The following is a 16,983-nucleotide window of genomic DNA, read 5'->3' as shown; positions in this document are numbered from 1 at the left end:
TTTAATTTCATGAGATTCCATTTGTCAATTTTGGAATTCTTTCCTGAGTAACTAGAGTCCTCAGACTAGGATACATTTTTCTTCAGTAGCTGGGATGGAAGTTTGTAAGTAGGGCAATAAAGAGAAAAGCTGGTGTATAGAAATAGCAAATCCAAACCCTGTTTTTTTGGGGGAGGGTCAGCTGAAAAGAATAGTTTTGGGACTGTACTAATGACAGCATCCTAGAATGAGGTTCACTGTTTTAATAAACGCTTCTAGGTTGCATGCCACATTGCAACAATTTCTAGGCTACCTTTCTCTCTCCTACTGAACTTAGATCTTTACTATTCAACAAATCATAGATACTAGACAACAAATCAGGTTTTTAAAGATGCCATGTTGCTTGGGCCAGATAATACAGAATGAGAAACTTACAGATTCCCCAATTACTAAAATCATGGCATAAATAGCAGGATATAATATTACTGAGCTTATGATATTTTTCTGAGGAGAGTAGCTGTCTCAGACATTTATGGGTGTATTAGGCGTTAGGTAATAGAACAATTAGGCTTATAAAATGTTCACAGATACTAAAGTTATTTGCTTTGTGAACTATAGCTTATTGATTGTTTAATATTACTTCTCCTCTTCTGTACTAAAGAACAGTTTAAGCTAGACACAAGGCTATGTATCTCAAAAGTATTTCCAAGCCTCTCTGGAAGCTATATATGATGGTTTTACTGAAATTTGCCCAAGGGCTGGGTATAATTTGGGGGATGTGTTTTGTCACTCTCCTATTTCTTTTCCCTGTGCCCAACTAGGACCATGAGTGAGAAGCTACATGCTGCAAGTGACAGAACAAAACGGGAACTTGTGTTCTCAATAGTATTGCCACCAGTCAGTTCAATGTTTACTGGGTGACTTACATCTGAAGAGTACCATTGGAGGTACTGAAGATAGGGCAGTAACTAAAATACCACTACTTACCAGCATAGTGCTTACCTTGTGTCTAGAGGGTGTGACAGACATGGTGGATCAAGAAATACAACGACAAAAAGGGCTAGCATGATCAAGCTATATATGCCATTCTTGAAGCTTGACCAAAATGGAAATACTGACCTCAAGCCATAGATAATTTTATCAGCATTATCTGCAGCATCAAATCTCTGCAGAGCAAGAAACAGTGATCATGGGAGTGATCATGGGACTTTGTTTATTGCCCTGCTTCTTCTTTGACTATTTGTGTTTATTTTCTTGTTTGTTCCTTGACTATTTGCATCTATTGTATTGCTAGTTCCTAAACTTAGAACTGACCTGAATACTTACATGTAATTCAAATGGTATAAAAGCAAAAAGGAGGAGGGGGGATGGGATAGGGGGCTCTAGGGAGGAGAAATGGGGAAAGGAGATGACATCTGAAATGTAAATAAATAAAATATCCAATAAAAAATAAAAATAAAAATAAAGAAATACTAAGAAGACAAAGGATAAAGGAGTGATAGAGAAAAACATGATTTTGAGCAAAATAGGACTCATATCCCATTTGTATATCATAGCAAAGATAAACAAAACTTAGCCTGTTTAGACCCGGCTTTCTGATATGGAAATAGTCCTTGAAAAGTGATGAGGAAATCTAAGTGATGTCTTTGAGCAGCGAGCACATATGGGATCCAAATATGTGAGAGCTGACCACCTGAGAAATGTCAATGTCTAAGTCTAGATGAGGACAAGCCATCTGAATTAAAGCAGGAAGGGCACATGGCAGAGAGTTAGGGCACTTAGGTGTAGGCTATGAATTTGGGTAGTAACTGGATCTTCTCTTCTGGATCCTAGTACCCCCATCTTATCCCCAATATAGATCTTCCCTCTTCACCTTTTAAAACCAGCAGGAGTCTTTTGTCTGTCTATGTATCACAGATAAAGTCACACACTTGGTCCTGCCCAACATCACAGTACTTGAACTCTCTTTCATCTGTAGTCACACCATCATTGAGTCTCTCATTGATTCATGTATAGATGTCTGTGGTTTTTCAATCAACTATCCCCCACCCCATTTTTGGTTTGTTTTGTTTTGCTTAGTTTTGAGACAAGATCTCTACATAGCCCTTAATATAGCAGAGCTCACTCTGTATGTAGACCAGGCCGGACTCGAACTCACAAAGATCCACCTGCCTCTGCCTCCCAAGTTGTTGGATTAGAGGTGCATGGCACCATACCCAGACAGCTAGCACACTTTTAACATAGTCTTCTAACTGGTTTTCTTGTTCTAATTCCTGCTTGCCCTTTTTATGAAATAGTCTCAAAACAGGGCCTAGTATTGCTTTCAAGATACGGGTTATGCCATATCACTTCCTGTGAGCAGCCTTGCAGCAGTCCTCTGACTCACCCTGAATAAAATCCAGTCTTATTATGTCCTACAAGGGTCTTGTTCTCCCTGCTGCCTCTGCCTCCTGTTTTACTGTGCTCTTACTCTGCTCCAGGCACAGCAGCCTCTGACCACTTCTAGCATAACCTTTCACAGGACTTTTTACTTTTTGTTTATCATCCTGGAATTATTGTCCCCCTGACATGTACACTGCTGGCTTTCTTACTTCTTTTATGTCTTTAATAAAATATTACTTTATAAGATGGCCTTTCTTGATTGCATGTGTTCTTTTCCATTGCACTCAGTGACACAGTGAAACTTTGTTTGATTATAATCCATCTCCTCCTAATTGGAATGCCAGGAGTTAGAGAATTGGGATCATGTTTTATTTAGTGCTACAGTCCTAGATTCCAGAAGAGTGTTTGCTGCACAGTAGACAAAATAATATGTGCATGGAGGTCCAGGTCTAGCCCATGTGTGTTCTTTGGTTGGTGGTTCAGTCTCTGAGAGTCCCTAGGGTCCAGGTTAGTTGACTCTGTTGATCTTCCTGTGGAGTTCCTATCCCCTTAGGGATCACAATCCTTTCTCCTATTCTCCCATAAGTGTCCCTAAGCTCCATCCATTGTTTGACTGTGGGTGTCTGCATCTGTCTGACTCAGCTGCTGGGTGGAGCCTCTCAAAGAACAGCCATGCTAGACTCTTGTCTGCAAGCATAACATAGTATTATTAATAGTGTCATGGATTGGTGTTTGCCCATGGGATGGGCGTCAAGTTGGGCAGGTTATTGGTTGGGCATTCCCTAAGTCTCTGTTTTATCCCTCATCCCTGCATTTCTTGTAGATAGGATAAATTTTGGGTTAAAAGTTTTGTGGGTGGGTTGGTGTCCATATTGCTCCACTGGGGTTCTTGCCTGGCTACAGAAGGTGGCCTCTTCAAGTTCCATATCCTCAATGCTGTGAGTCACAGCTGAAATCACCCCATTGATTTTTGAGCACCTTCCTTATCCCAGGTCTCTGTCTTTTCCTGGAGATGCCCCCTGCCTCCTCACCCCTATCAGTTCAAATTTCCATTTCTTCTCATGGCCATAGGGTCATATTTCCTGTCCTTCCCCACACTTGATCCCGAACCTCTTCCATTCCTTCCCCATCCACTCTTCCACCCAGTTCTCTCCCTCCAACTGCCTCTTCTGACTATTTTATTTCCCCTTCTGAGATTCAAGCATCCTTGCTTGTTGTGCCTTCCTGAAGCAAGTATTTCATAATTACTTGATCTGTTATACTATAAATAACACCATTTAGAGTTTTTTAAAAAATTTTTAAGTTTTCTTATTTTTTATATTTAATATAAAATTTTTTATATTTTTTATTTTTTAAGATTATAATATAATGACATAATTTTCCCTTCCCCCTTTCTCCCTTATACCCTTCTTGTTCTTCAAATTCACAGCCTATTTTTCATTGTGTATAATGAGTATATGGGGGGGGGCAAATGCTTGGTGTACTTTAAGATTTTATTGCTGGTTCTTTAAGGGTGCTCTAGGGGGGCAGCAAAATGTCTCAGAGGGTAAAGGTACATACCACCAAGCATGATGACTTACATTCAATCCCTGGAACCTACACAGTGGAAGAAGAGAACCCATTCCTACAAAGTTGTTCTCTGTCTTCCACAAGAACGTTACAGCATTTGTGTGAAGCCATGTGTTACACACACAGAAATACGTATTCTTTTTTTTTTTTTAAAGGAGGGTAGTCTAGTAGAGTAGTGGAGACAAGACTCACATTCCTGAGACAAATGGATGCCAAATTATGAAGTACAGACAAGAATAGTGGGCAGACATTGAACCTAAGCAGAATGTGTTACAGAGGAAAGAATAAGCCTTTGCATCTATTTCAGGCAATATTTTTGCTGATCTTGTGTGTTCCTTCATTCACAAGTTGTCACTTACACCCACTCTGGCCCTGATTCCCCACCTCCATAGGGAAGATGTTTTGGACATAATGACAGTCTCCTTGGGTCCTCCTCCACTGATACCCTTACATGAGGTCTGCTGTCAGTTTAGTCTATGCTTGCTGAGGATCCCAGGCACTGAGTTTAGGGCTTAGTATAAAATAAGAGCAGAGTACATTTGACTCTGCTATACCATTGTTACATAGGACAGTAATACACAAAGGTTTGTAATATAAGTTACTATTTTTTAATGTGTTTATTGGCCAGGCATGGTGGGACACACCTGTAACTTGAGTACCTACAAGGCTGAGACAGAATTATGAGCAGAAAGCTAGTCTGGATTACAGAGAGACACTCTGTCTCAAACATTTTTATTTATTCCTATTACCCTTATTAAAAAAGAGGTTTGAAATGGCAAACATAGTACGTTCTGCTTATGAACAAATTGTTATGAGAGGCCAGATGAGAAAAGTCAGCCAAAGCTTCCCAGACTAAAGGACACTGGATTGAACTTGGTGGATGAGTCAGAGTTTTCTAGGGACTCCAGAGCTGGGAGCATGAGTTGGGGGAGTTCTTCCAGATGACAAATGGAACAGTGCATAAAGGTGTTGTTCTTTCTCTAGGATAGGTATGGTGAATGCCTGGTACGATCAGCGCTCTTAGTTTCTACCCTGCCTTTGGCAGCAATTGTTAACCAGACATGGTGTTCTTTCCCACTTAGCCTGGATAGGACTTCCAATCCTCACCACAGCATGCCACAGTACTCTAAACAGCGACTTGCAGCCAAGTTGAATTGATTCATGAGGTGAAACATACTTGCCATCCTTGGCTGATCTGCGAAGCTTTTCAAATTACAGATTTTCAGGAAACCAAATCTTGTTGGGAATCTACGTTTCTAAACATACTACTCTTCCGTCTCTTCCTGGGCTATGACTCTGATCTGTTGAGTTCATGGGGTTGCTGTCTGTGGTTGATTGTGTTACTAAGTTTGCAGTCTTCTACAAAGAAGCTTTTAATCAGAGCAGTGCTCTGCATTTTAGAAAGCCGCCTTTGGCAATAGCATAATGAAACCTGTAGGATAGAAAGAAAGACTGCTCTCAGGGAGGCCACTTTATATGCAACTGTGGTACTAGAGGCAAGAGATGAGTGTGCAGGGGGAGAGGGTACATTAGAAACTGTAACTGAGGTAGATAATGGAAATCAGGACTTAGGTTCTTTGAGGGAACATGAAAGAGAAGGAAACAACTCCTAGGTTCAGTGGGAAGGCTGCAGTATGGGTGGAATTTGAGCTGTGTACTGTGTTTGAAGGACAATTAGCTCTTGACCCTGAGAAGAAATAGACCAAAGCCATTTATGACCTTTAGACCAGGAAGAGCAAAGATGTGACTATGGAGAAGTGACAATGACTACTAGAATTCGGCAGGTTTTAGTTTGACATTCAGAGGTGACTTTCTTCCCCTCATCACCTTTGTCTCTAGATGATGTCTCTCACTGTCCAGTGTGCAGGTACCCTGGAAACATAAATTAGTATTAATATCATTTGAAGAGTGGCTGAATGAGGAAGGCATCTTTTCTGCAAGAATGCTGTTGTAGTGCAGGTTCTGGGACTATTTGCCAACCTTGAGCACTGCTGAAAGAGGAGCACTGAAGGATAAAGTCTGTGGACTGTTTAATGGAGAAAAAAGAATGGTGCCATAGCAACAAGAACAGCAATCCACCCAGGTGGGTTGATACAGGAGGCATCTTTATGTACAATGGCATTCTGAAGCACTCTGAAGAAATACCAATGTAGGCCAAGGCAAAAAAAAAATGTGATTTTAAAAAAGTACTTCAATTACATCATAAATTATCTCAACCTTTCTACAAGATGAGACGTTCCCTAGGTACTTACTAATACATGTTGGTTCTCCACCGGGACTCAAGGAAAGACCCCATGGTTTTACCACTGCCCCCCCCCCAGCATCAGTGTATGCTCAGCTTAGCAAAAAAACCACAACATTGTAGCATTCTTATGGAAATAGGTTGAACTTGTAAATTTTCTAAAAACGATTTCAGTGACCCAAGGGTCACATTTTGAGAACTGCTAGTTCTGAAGATTGTTTTGAATTTTGCAATTGCACAACCAACACATTGATATTATTCAGCAAATATTCACCACAAACATCATTCTCTCAATCAGATTTAAAGAAGATGTTATACTGTATTGAACAAATATATCTGCTAAATTCTTTTAAAATTAAAAATATGGATCTTGAAAATGTTTTCCTTTAGTATCCATGATTAGGCATTTAGTTTTCATGAAAGTTTAAGCAATCTGTTCTTTGAAGTAAAAGCATTAGCAGTTGTAGTGTCTTGGGAAATGCATGAGGGTTGCGGAGATGGCTGTCACTGAAGTACTTATACACAAGCATGGGGACTTTAATTAAGACCCCTCACACCCATGTAAAGGTAAGGTGTGGTGTGCACACCTGTAACCCCAGCTGGAGAGGCAGAAGCAGGAGGATGGATCCCTAGGCAGAAGATTGATTACTTGAATCAATGAGTTCTTACTTCAGTGAGAGACCCTGTCCTAAAACTAAGGTGAGGAGTAATTGAGGAAGACTCCTAACCTTGACCTCTGGTCTCTGCATACCTATGCATACATACTTATACTCACACATGCACACAAATGTACACACACAAAAACTGTTTGCATAATGTTATTGTGCACTATGTCAAGATTATTTTTATCTTATTAAAATGCTGATTTCTGGGCTCCTGTTGCAACCTTTATTCTGATAATCTCCTGAGTCAATGTTCTGTAAACATTACTGCCCAATTATTCCCTGATTGGTCAGTAAAGAAGCTAACCATCCAATGACTGAAATGGGAAGAGAATAGAGCTGGACTTCCTCCCAACAAGAGAAAGGGGAGGGAAAAAGAGGAAGTGGGGATTCAACCATGAGGCGAGTGTCTAGGAGACATCATAAGAAAATGGCTGGAGCAATGAAAGCCATGAAATGCCAAGTATCTTGGGGATTTGGGCTGGGAGGTAGCCAGATTAGCCATAGAAGATTAAAATAGATTAATATTGCTCAATTGTTATGCCTTAAAGCTGTTAAATAAATAAAATAGTCCTGTCTCAACTATTGGGAACTAGCCAAAGAGAAAACTGCAACATTTATAAATTTGTACTAACAAAACCAAAAGCATTGTGTTAATAAGATTGTTCCACAATATTAATAAACAAATTTTCACCTAAAGAGAATTCTATATTCCATATTTTGATAACTATAATTTTACCTTGGATCCATATTTGAACATTATGTTATAATAGACAAACTTTTTCTAAAGTTTTTAATAAGCTAAAAATGCTTTCCAACACCTGAGAAATGACAGCAAAATACATACCTACTAGAAAAATGCAAATCACTTTTCTGAGCAGCTGCTATTTGAAGTTTTCTGTTAGGTCAATGGAATGCAGAAGATGAGAAGACACAGTTCTTGTCCTTAAGAAACTCGAAATCTAGCCGGGCAGTGGTAGCGCACACCTTTAATCCCAGCATTTGGGAGGCAAAGGCAGGCAGATTTCTGAGTTCAAGGCCAGCCTGATCTACAGAGTGAGTTCCAGGACAGTCAAGGCTATACAGAGAAACCCTGTCTCAACCCCACCCCCCCAAAAAAAGAAAATCAAAATCTACTAAGACAGATATCCATAGATAGTCACAAGTCAATAACTGGTACCAGAAGAATCTGTATAGCCATGTGGCATTTAGAAGGAAGGAGCTACTGCCCAGAGAGGCATCAGAGTGTAAAAATGGCCAGAGGTTTCAACTATCAACACAGGTCTAATTCTATGATACAATTACATTCTTGGAGCTAGGACAGAAGAGAGAATTGGATTGGTACGTTTTGGGGACCTTCCTGGAGATGTCTTTGTGGTACTCTGATTGTAATTAGGTGGCCACATTTGTGGTAGTCATCATGGCACTTTTACCATCTGTGTGCCGGTTTCACTGAGGCCATGACTCCTGCCAGCAATTTCTTCACTGACTTCTGTCACATTTGATGTGGAGTATTGGATGTGGTCTAGCTGGCTGAACTTTGCTATCCATAGGTATTCCACATGCACCTAGAGCTGAAAGCTCAAGTCACCAGAAATTGTGATAAGAATAGGGCTTGTTGGCTTCATTCTGCTTACCAGTGGCAGGGGAACTGAATGATTAACATTTGACTTCAGTTTTGGAGGGTCTTCTGACACTTTGTAAGGCACTATAGATTCACTATACAGTGGGAAATAGAATAGTTACAGAAGTAACTATAAATAAATAACTCACCATGGCCTATGTATATGCATTGAATGGAGAAATAAATTGTGTTTTGTAGTTCGTATCAGTCTTTTGTGGATAGCTGACATTGAAATTAGGTTCCTATGTATGCATGGGCATAGCGAGCATTGTGCTCAGTGGTTTAGGAAAGTAACTCCTACAAAGGATATTTTGATTGCAAATGATGTCAAATGACACTTAAATGGACATAAAACGATGCTGGGGATTTTTTTCCTCACATGACAGGAAAACCCAGAGTTTGGACAGGCTGCACACTGGTTCAGCTATGACATTGGTTCCTTTCCTTCATGGTTCTCTCTACTCTTCTGTGTTTTGTTTGGTTAGTTTTGATTTTTGTCTGTACTTTGGGAGAGAGCAGTGACAACTAGAGCTATTTTATATTCCATCCAGTAAAATATATTGCTTCTTTCACTGTAGTACAAAATTAATTTTAAATGCTTTAATACACTTAAATTTAAAGTAACATCTGTACCACCACTGCCTATATGCTCAGAAGATTCTAAGTCAACATATCACAGAGATGCTTGCCATTCATGTTTATGGGGGACTAGTCACAATAGCTAAGTTACAGGATCAGTTTCAGGGTCTATTTACAGATAAATGTATAAAGAGAATATGGTACATATGAATGATAGAGTTTTATATACCCATGAATAGTAAAATTATTTTGTTTGCTAGAAATGGATTACACTTGAGATCATCATGTTAAGTGAAATGAGCCAGACAAATATTGCATGTTTTCTTTTATTCACAGATTCTATAGCATATATAGACACATAAGGCCACATCTATAACATAAAGACATAAAGGAGACTGCTGGCAGGAGGAAGAAAAGAGGGAAGACAAAAGAGATTATTTGGAAATGGGTATAATTAGAGTACTTTATATACTTGAAATTGTCCTTACTAAACCCATCATGATGCTATGTACAACAAACATATGCTAATAAAACAAAAAATTAAGGTAAGATTATATAAAGCATGGAGATTTGTTCAAAGGCAGTTGAATAGTTGAAATAGTATGAAGGGAACCCAAATATTTGCTTATATTTAGCATTAATGTTTAAGCGCACTTCTTTCCTTATGCCTCGTATAGTATGCATGTTGACCAACAAATCAGGTAATTCTATTCTAGAATAGTACTAGTGTTTCTATAGCCCATAGGATACTTTGTCCTTTGAAGACATTCCTTCAACATACCTAGAGCTAATTATGCAGGAGTAGTCTTATGGATAGGTTAAGAAAACAGGCTCTGGAGTCTCCTACAACTGGGCTCTAACATTTTCACTTGCCTGGATACCCTGGGAGAATGATTTAATCTTTTGGAACCCTAGTTTCTTTACCTAAGAAATGAAAATATTAGAATTTACCTCATAATGGCTGGAGATTATATGAAATAATACACACAGTGCATATACAAAAGTGCCGAGTACTTTTTGGTTCATTGTATTCTCATTGCCTCGGTAATTTTCTTCACAGCACCCCTAAGTGAAAAGAACTATGTCACATGTGTGTTTATTGAGCATTTAGGTGTAAAAAATGGTAACAGTGCTAGTTTATGAGCTGTATGTTTCCTCCCAAATTTAAAATATCTTACAATAACCTTGTGAGTTGTCTGTCACCCTGGGGTGTGTTGGTGACCAGTTTAAAAATAAAGCATTGCTGGGAACACATTTCTCATTAATTACAGACTGGTTGTTACGGGGAGGTGTTTATTATTATCATTAGAGAAAGAAGTTCTTTAGATTAGTTTCTGTATGAGCAGTCAAGACAATTTCATAACTAATGCATTGTCATTTTCTATGTCTGCTCTTCCACTCCCTGTCAGCCATTGATCACAAGTCATTGCTTTAAAAGAAGATTTCATGTACTAGTCAGACATACCTTCCTTTGCTGGGCCTATAATCCCAGCTACTTTAGAGACTGAGGCTGGAGGATCACATTTATATTTATTATATATTATATTCAATTTTTATATTATTCAGCATTATATATTATTACTCAAGGCTTGACTGGGCTCCAGGCTGAGTTCCTAGCCATCTTGGGCAACTTAGACCCTGTTTCAAATTAAAAAGTAAAAGGACGTCTAGAAGTATACTCAAGTGGTAGACTACTTGCCTAGTGTCTATGAGGCTTTGGGTTCAACCTTGGTACTGCAGAACAAAACCAAGCAAGCAGGTTTTTCTTTAGTCTCATTCTGGCCTTTCTCTCCTTTTCCTTTGCTTCCCCTCTCTTCTTTTCTCCATGTCCTTCTTCTCACTCAGTATCTGAATACTGGCTCTTACCCAAGCTCTCCTCACAGTGAGGGGAGACTGGCTACCTAATTCAGGAAGAATGATTGGGCTGGCTGTTTTGATTCTCCGTTAGGCCCATGAGCCAGCCAGAGTACAGGGTGCCATTAGCTCATTCCTGCATGCATCCTTCCTTCCTTTAAGGAAACAGAAGCAACCAGTTTAAACTGAGGCTTCAGAAGGTGAGCTGAGAGGTTGAAGCGACTGAATCTTTGAAGCTGAGACTCTTGGATGATCTCTGACTTTTTCCTAGAGGCGAGGGCTGCCTTCAGTTCTATTTGGTTTTTCAGATTCACTGAGGGAAATCTGATGTCGGAGTAATTAAGGAGGAATGAAATAGCAGACCCGTGTATACACTGTTGACTCTGGGCCTCCTTGGTGCTGGCCGGCAGAGGTCGGGGAGCGGCTGGCTGGCTGTTAGCCCCAGCCTGCAGCGTTTGCTTTGGCCATTGGGGGAAAGAGCACTTTGTGGAAAGCCAGCCTCCCGGCCAAGCGCCTATTTTCGTCCTGAATCTGTTGAGTCCAGCCTGAAGGTTGGCTCCAGGATCAACAGAGGCCATGGAAAATGGGATTGGATGCCTGGCAGACATCACTGTGGGCCTTGTCTTCCTGACCAGGTTATTTAGCCCCGAGACCATAAAGGCGAGCACAATGGGGAGCTAAGGACCTTGCAGCATCAGTACCAGAAAGAACTAGCTTGTTTGCATGGCCCTCTTCCCTTGCTGTCTGGTCTCTGAAGGTGGATGTGGAACAAGGGCTGACAGAGAGTCATCAAAGTATCTGTGATCTTCTAAGTGTAAGGCCATCAAGCTATAAGGCTAGTTGTCTTTCTCAGCTAAAAAAGCCAAAAACCAAAAACCAAAAACCAAAAACCAAAAACAAACAAAAAACAGGCCTCATGAGATTCAGCATGTTAATGATTTTGAGAACACTCCTGGTTTCTGTGTGCCTATTCAACTCTGCCTTTGTGACAAGAACACAACTCTATGTGTATATAACCAAAGAAGCATGCAATGCAACCCTTGCTTTGCTTTAAAAGGGGGTTATTTAAAATGTCAAAACCATTCTTAGCTGCACAAAAATAGTTAGTAGGTTAGATATGTCCTGGAAGTTCTAGTTTGCCTTTATTAACCTGCTCTAGAGGACAGAACAGAAACTATGGGGCCAAAATGGGAATGTTTGGCTCCAATAGAAAAGGGATAACCAGAGTTATAGAAAAATGAGATTTGTTTCCCAGGAAGTTACAACCACTACCTTAAAAAAAGATGGAAAAGATATCCAAAAGACACTGGTTAGGGATGTCATAGGAAGACTCTAAGGCCTGACCAGGTATTGATTTTCCTCTTTCAAGTCTATAGGATGGCCACTGTGTCAAAATGTTTCCTTTTCTATGTATCCATCATTTCTCACCCACTCACTTCTATGTTTACATTTGTTAGGTCTTTGTAGATGATCCACTCCTTCTCGTCTAGCATGTGTTGATAATTGCTTCAACTTGTTCCTCATTTTTCATGCATCTTATTTTCTTTTCAGGAACTAAGGGGTTAATGTCAAAAGGGCAAGGTTCCTTGGGCAGCTGCCGCACTGTTGCCTAGCAACCCTAAGGGATAGCTCAGAATTTCTGCAGAAGCTTTTGTGAAAAGATGGTTGGATCCAACCATCAGGGCAGAGTAAAGAGCAAAGGAGATAATATATGTTGAACCCATGATAAATCATGAAACAGGATTTGATTCTGTCTCATAGAACGTTGGATCATCCTTTATGTCACTAGGGGGAAATTAAATTTGCTTGAAGAGAGTTCAGCTCGTTCTTGCTCCCCTCCTTTCCCCCAGTGGTTTGGTCCTGCTTTTCAGAACAGCATCCTTTCTACTAAACCTCCTGAGTGGCCTGCTCCTGTCTCACTGATTATTAGGCCTTTATGCTTTTATTTTTCCCTGTAGTTATCTAGCTAATAACCTAGTGTGGTTTGATTGTATCTTACACTAAAGCATTCCTACTCAGTTCCCTGTTCACCGCAGTGGTTTGCTCCTATCTGCTAAGCATCAGCATCTTTCCCCTCCTGTCTCACACGAATGATTAGATACTGCGTCACTGAGCATCAGGCTTTTAGTCCCTCCCCCGGGGTCCACAGTGGTTTGATCCTACCTCATGGACTATTAGGTTCTTTCTGATTCCCCCTCTAGCATCACCATTACTAATGGTATGGTCCTTAGCATCAGGTCCTTTTTGTCCCCCACTGGTCTTCTGAGCAGAACTGACGCAGCTTCATCTCATTCCTGATGTATCCTGGGCCCCTCAGTGCCTTACTCCTGCGTTACCGCTGTGAACTGGAGCAAATGGGTTGAAAATGGCCAGACGTTTCTCTTGATCATTTTAGATCTTTTATGAAAAAGAAAAAAATTTTCAATTTCTGACCAGTTAAAATCCATTTGAGCCAGTTTAAGCTAATTGCGCAGAGCTGGAGCCTGAGGTCGGTAAATCCAGGAAGATGGCCGAATACTATGCTGACTCAACACCAAACAAGGAGCCAGGTATTTATAAAAGTTGAAAGCAATCTGAGAGAAGGAAAATAGTCTGATTAAGGAAACAGGAGAATATAGGAAGTTGGTAGAGGGAAGGCTCAGAAGAGGTTGGTGTAACCTGAAGCAATTTTTTTTTAGAGGTTGAGAGGTTATTTCTAGGAAGCAATGCAGTCTGGGGCTCTAAATTCAAGTGTCTAGGAGGCAGTCTGGATGCTGACATCATCTGGTAGACTGGAGCAGAGACTGGGTGGTTTGTGGTGCAGTAATGCTGTCTGGCTCTGCAGGCCTGCTCTTAGGCCATTCTTTACATGTGTCTCACCTCAGGCTATTTGATAGTTCCAAGCTTACGAATGACTACCTTTTCACCCATTTAATGGAGCTGGTCATTTAAATTAGGAGGGAGTGAGCCATTTTGGAGAAATAGCAAATTACAATAGATAAGACAGGTGTGCATGAATGAGTTGATTAGAATTGAATGAGTTCATTAGAACTGAGTTGGGGCGCTCACTTTCTAATTTTTGTTTCAGCAAGGTAGTTGGGGAACTGGTAGGTTGAGAATAGTACTTCTTTTCTCATCTCTGGCATGGGTTATTCTCAGGGCTGTGGGTTGATGGTTTGTGTGGTCTGGATTTCTGTCATGTGCTGTGTTCCTGTCTTTTGTGGGGACTGCAGTGGAAATGTTGGGGCTGAGACATAGAGGATGAAAACAATGACATTTTCACAGACTGCGGCATTTCTGATGCAGTGGGACAGTGGGCAGGCCGGATGATTTGATGACGACTGATGTTCTGCTGCAAGATGGAGGGTGGGGTTGAAGCTGGTGCAGTTGCGGGGGGGGGAAGGGGGGGAGGGATGCATGTGGTTCTCTGGCTCCCTTCCTATAAGCAGAAAAAAAAATAAAGCTCTCCTAGAATGATCTAGAAACTTGGCTGCCTGGAAGGGAAGTTGATCTTTAATATAAATATATATTTGGAGAATTTGTTAGGATTCTGTATGTTTAGGAAGATTGCGTCAGTTAGCCACTGCCCATTTCTCCAAAGGGAGGATGGCGGCCATTTTACTGAAGGCAGCTGAATGGCCTTTTCAGGATTGAACTGGAAAAATTAGAAGGTTTAGAGTCAGAAAACCGAGGCTTTGAGTGTCATCCCTGTTATTTGCAATGTGAACTTTGAGTAAATTAACCTCCTAAAGACTTGTTATGATATTTTTTAGTTTTCCTTAAAAGATAAGAACCTTAGAGTTTCATGCCTTTGGGGGCAATGTAGCTGACATCCAACCTTTTTGTTTTTATTGATCTGGAATGTGTGGCAGAGATTATTTTTGTGTATGTGTGTGTTTGTATAGTTTAGCTTGATACAATTTTTTTCTAAATTATTTTTAGCAATGCTTTTCCACAAATAAAACCACTGGACTATTTTGAGAATCAAAGGGAAAATTATTTACTGGAGATGTTTACAAACTATGAAGCATATGTGTGACTATTGGCTGTTTCTATAATAACTTGTTGATTATTACCTAAGCAGTACTGGAGAAATCCAGTGTAAAATGTTTTCTGGTGTTGCACACTCACAGATTTCTTGGATTCCAGATTCACTTCTTCCTTGACTCCACCCTGGACCTGTGGTGACTGGAGGCTTTGTGACATGGTATGCAGCATTTTGAGCCATGGGGGCCCAAGATGGGAGAGGCTGGAGTCTGGGAGCTGGGGATCATATCAGGGGTTGTGGAGTATCACAATCTGCTCTTTAGCCATACAAATGTGGAAAACTACCTGATTTCAAGAGCAGCTTTGGTCACCTTGCCTGGGTTCTGTTACTGGCCCTGTAAAAAGCAGGATCAGGTAAAGGATCATCTGGAAAGGTAATGAGGTGGGCTGTTGAGAATATGGCTGTCCTGATGCTGCCATTCTTGCCTGAGGGGAAGGACAGGAGGAATAGCAGAGCTTCAGTTTGAAAAAAAAATCAATGTAGTGTAGTTAGCCACAATATTCCCATTGGGGAACTGTGTTATATGGTCAGAATTGGAAGCCAGGAAATGTGGCCTTTTTGATGGTTACACCATGTCCGTAAGACAAGAAGAGCATGACGAAGCTTTTTGTCGTGGTGCTCTGTGAACAAGATGGAGGACCTATGAGTCAGCATTGCACTTCTAATTAGATCTTGAATAAGTCTTTTTCTTTTTCTTTTTCTTTTTCTTTTTCTTTTTCTTTTTCTTTTTCAGGTAATCTTTTATTGATTACTTACTATGTACCCAACATGATGAATGATTTAAATACATTACTTATTTTCTTCCCAGAACCACCCATGTATGTGAAGAAACCATTCACAAAGGGTGTCACTTATTGTCTGTATTTTTCCTGGAGTAAGAATTATTACTCAGTACGGAAGATGAAGACCCATTCTCTTTGGAATTAACAGAAGCACATGGAGAAAGGCCTTTCCCCTAGTTCAGCTTTTTATCAGAAAGCCTGCCCTTCCTGGGACTCTAAAATGCTGTAGGAGCCACTGTGATGGTGGCTGCAAGGTTTCGGGCACAGCAAGCTAGGGAAAATGTCGGACTTCACCATTATAGAAATCCTTGGCAGTGGGCTGCAGCGCTCTACCTGGCTCGGGCGTGGCTTCTCCATTTTAGTTTCTGTCTTGGGTGGAGCTATAGAATAGCACACCCTTGAGGTGGGAAGACAGAACTAGGAGTTTATGAAGAATTTACTAGACCACAAAGATAATCCAACAATAACAACATAAATTTGATAAGAGCAAGTGTGACATTTTGTGTTTGGTTTATAAAGCAGACAAAATTCTTTTTAAAAAATTTACAATTCTAAAGGATGAATCCATGCTTAAGGAGGAAAAGTCAATGTGAATTCAGGTTATATTAATGATAGTGTAGACTCTAATATTGCAGGAGTAGATTAATTGTTTTTATTCTGACCAGCATTTGTAGAACCAAACCTCAAGTACTGGGCTTGGTTATATTGTCTTTTAAAAGGGAACAAGATGAAATGAAGATCAAGAAAAGGAGCCTAGCTGGTGAATAGGGCAGAATTGTTGTCTTCTGACATCTTTAGACTTGTCATGACAAAGAAGGTTTTATCTGTACAATTTCACCCCAAGAGGCAGAATGAGAGTGATGGGTGAGAGTTGCTGCAGAGCTGACTGGAGAAGCTCAGTCAGAAGGAACTTCTGACTCAGGTAGAAGGATGTACAAGCCACCTGATTTGTCCTAGTTACTGAGGCTGTGAGTCCTCAGATGCAGCCTTAGTTCTTTGAATATTCTTTGGCTGCTGCATGATGGGGCATTGGCTGGCCTGACTCAGCCAAAGATGTGAATTTTCATAACAGTTAGGCAAATTATATATTACTAACCATTTTTAACATGTTACCAGGCTAGCTTTAGACTTGCTTTGTAGCCAAGGATGACCTTGAACTTCTTCTGATCCCCCTGCTTTGCTCTTAAGTGATGATCTGTCTCACCAACTAATTGGTTTATTTGGTGCTGGCATTGGTGCATGCGAAGGAATCTCTCTACCAGTCAAACAGCACCCCTAGCCTT

General features: G+C 40.4%; 1 long non-coding RNA gene across 4 annotated transcripts in view; it reads left to right on the top strand.

Annotated features, from left to right (window-relative positions):
- The first annotated feature begins 13,053 nt into the window (after window positions 1-13,053).
- LOC117695432 (uncharacterized) overlaps window positions 13,054-16,983 on the top strand; it is a 62,071-nt gene continuing 58,141 nt past the window's right edge. For 2 of the 4 annotated variants that reach the window (XR_013105915.1, XR_013105916.1), the window contains exons 1-2: window positions 13,054-13,440; window positions 15,020-15,077. This is a non-coding gene — a long non-coding RNA (uncharacterized LOC117695432). Of the gene's footprint in view, window positions 13,441-15,003; window positions 15,078-16,983 lie in introns of all 4 variants that reach the window. The other 2 variants (XR_004604605.2, XR_004604606.2) reach the window with 2 other exon arrangements.

This window comes from Arvicanthis niloticus, chromosome X (genome assembly GCF_011762505.2).
Source record: "Arvicanthis niloticus isolate mArvNil1 chromosome X, mArvNil1.pat.X, whole genome shotgun sequence".
Lineage (NCBI taxonomy): Eukaryota > Metazoa > Chordata > Mammalia > Rodentia > Muridae > Arvicanthis > Arvicanthis niloticus.
The sequence above is the reverse complement of the archived record's forward strand: the minus strand, read 5'-3'. Positions and strand labels throughout refer to the sequence as shown.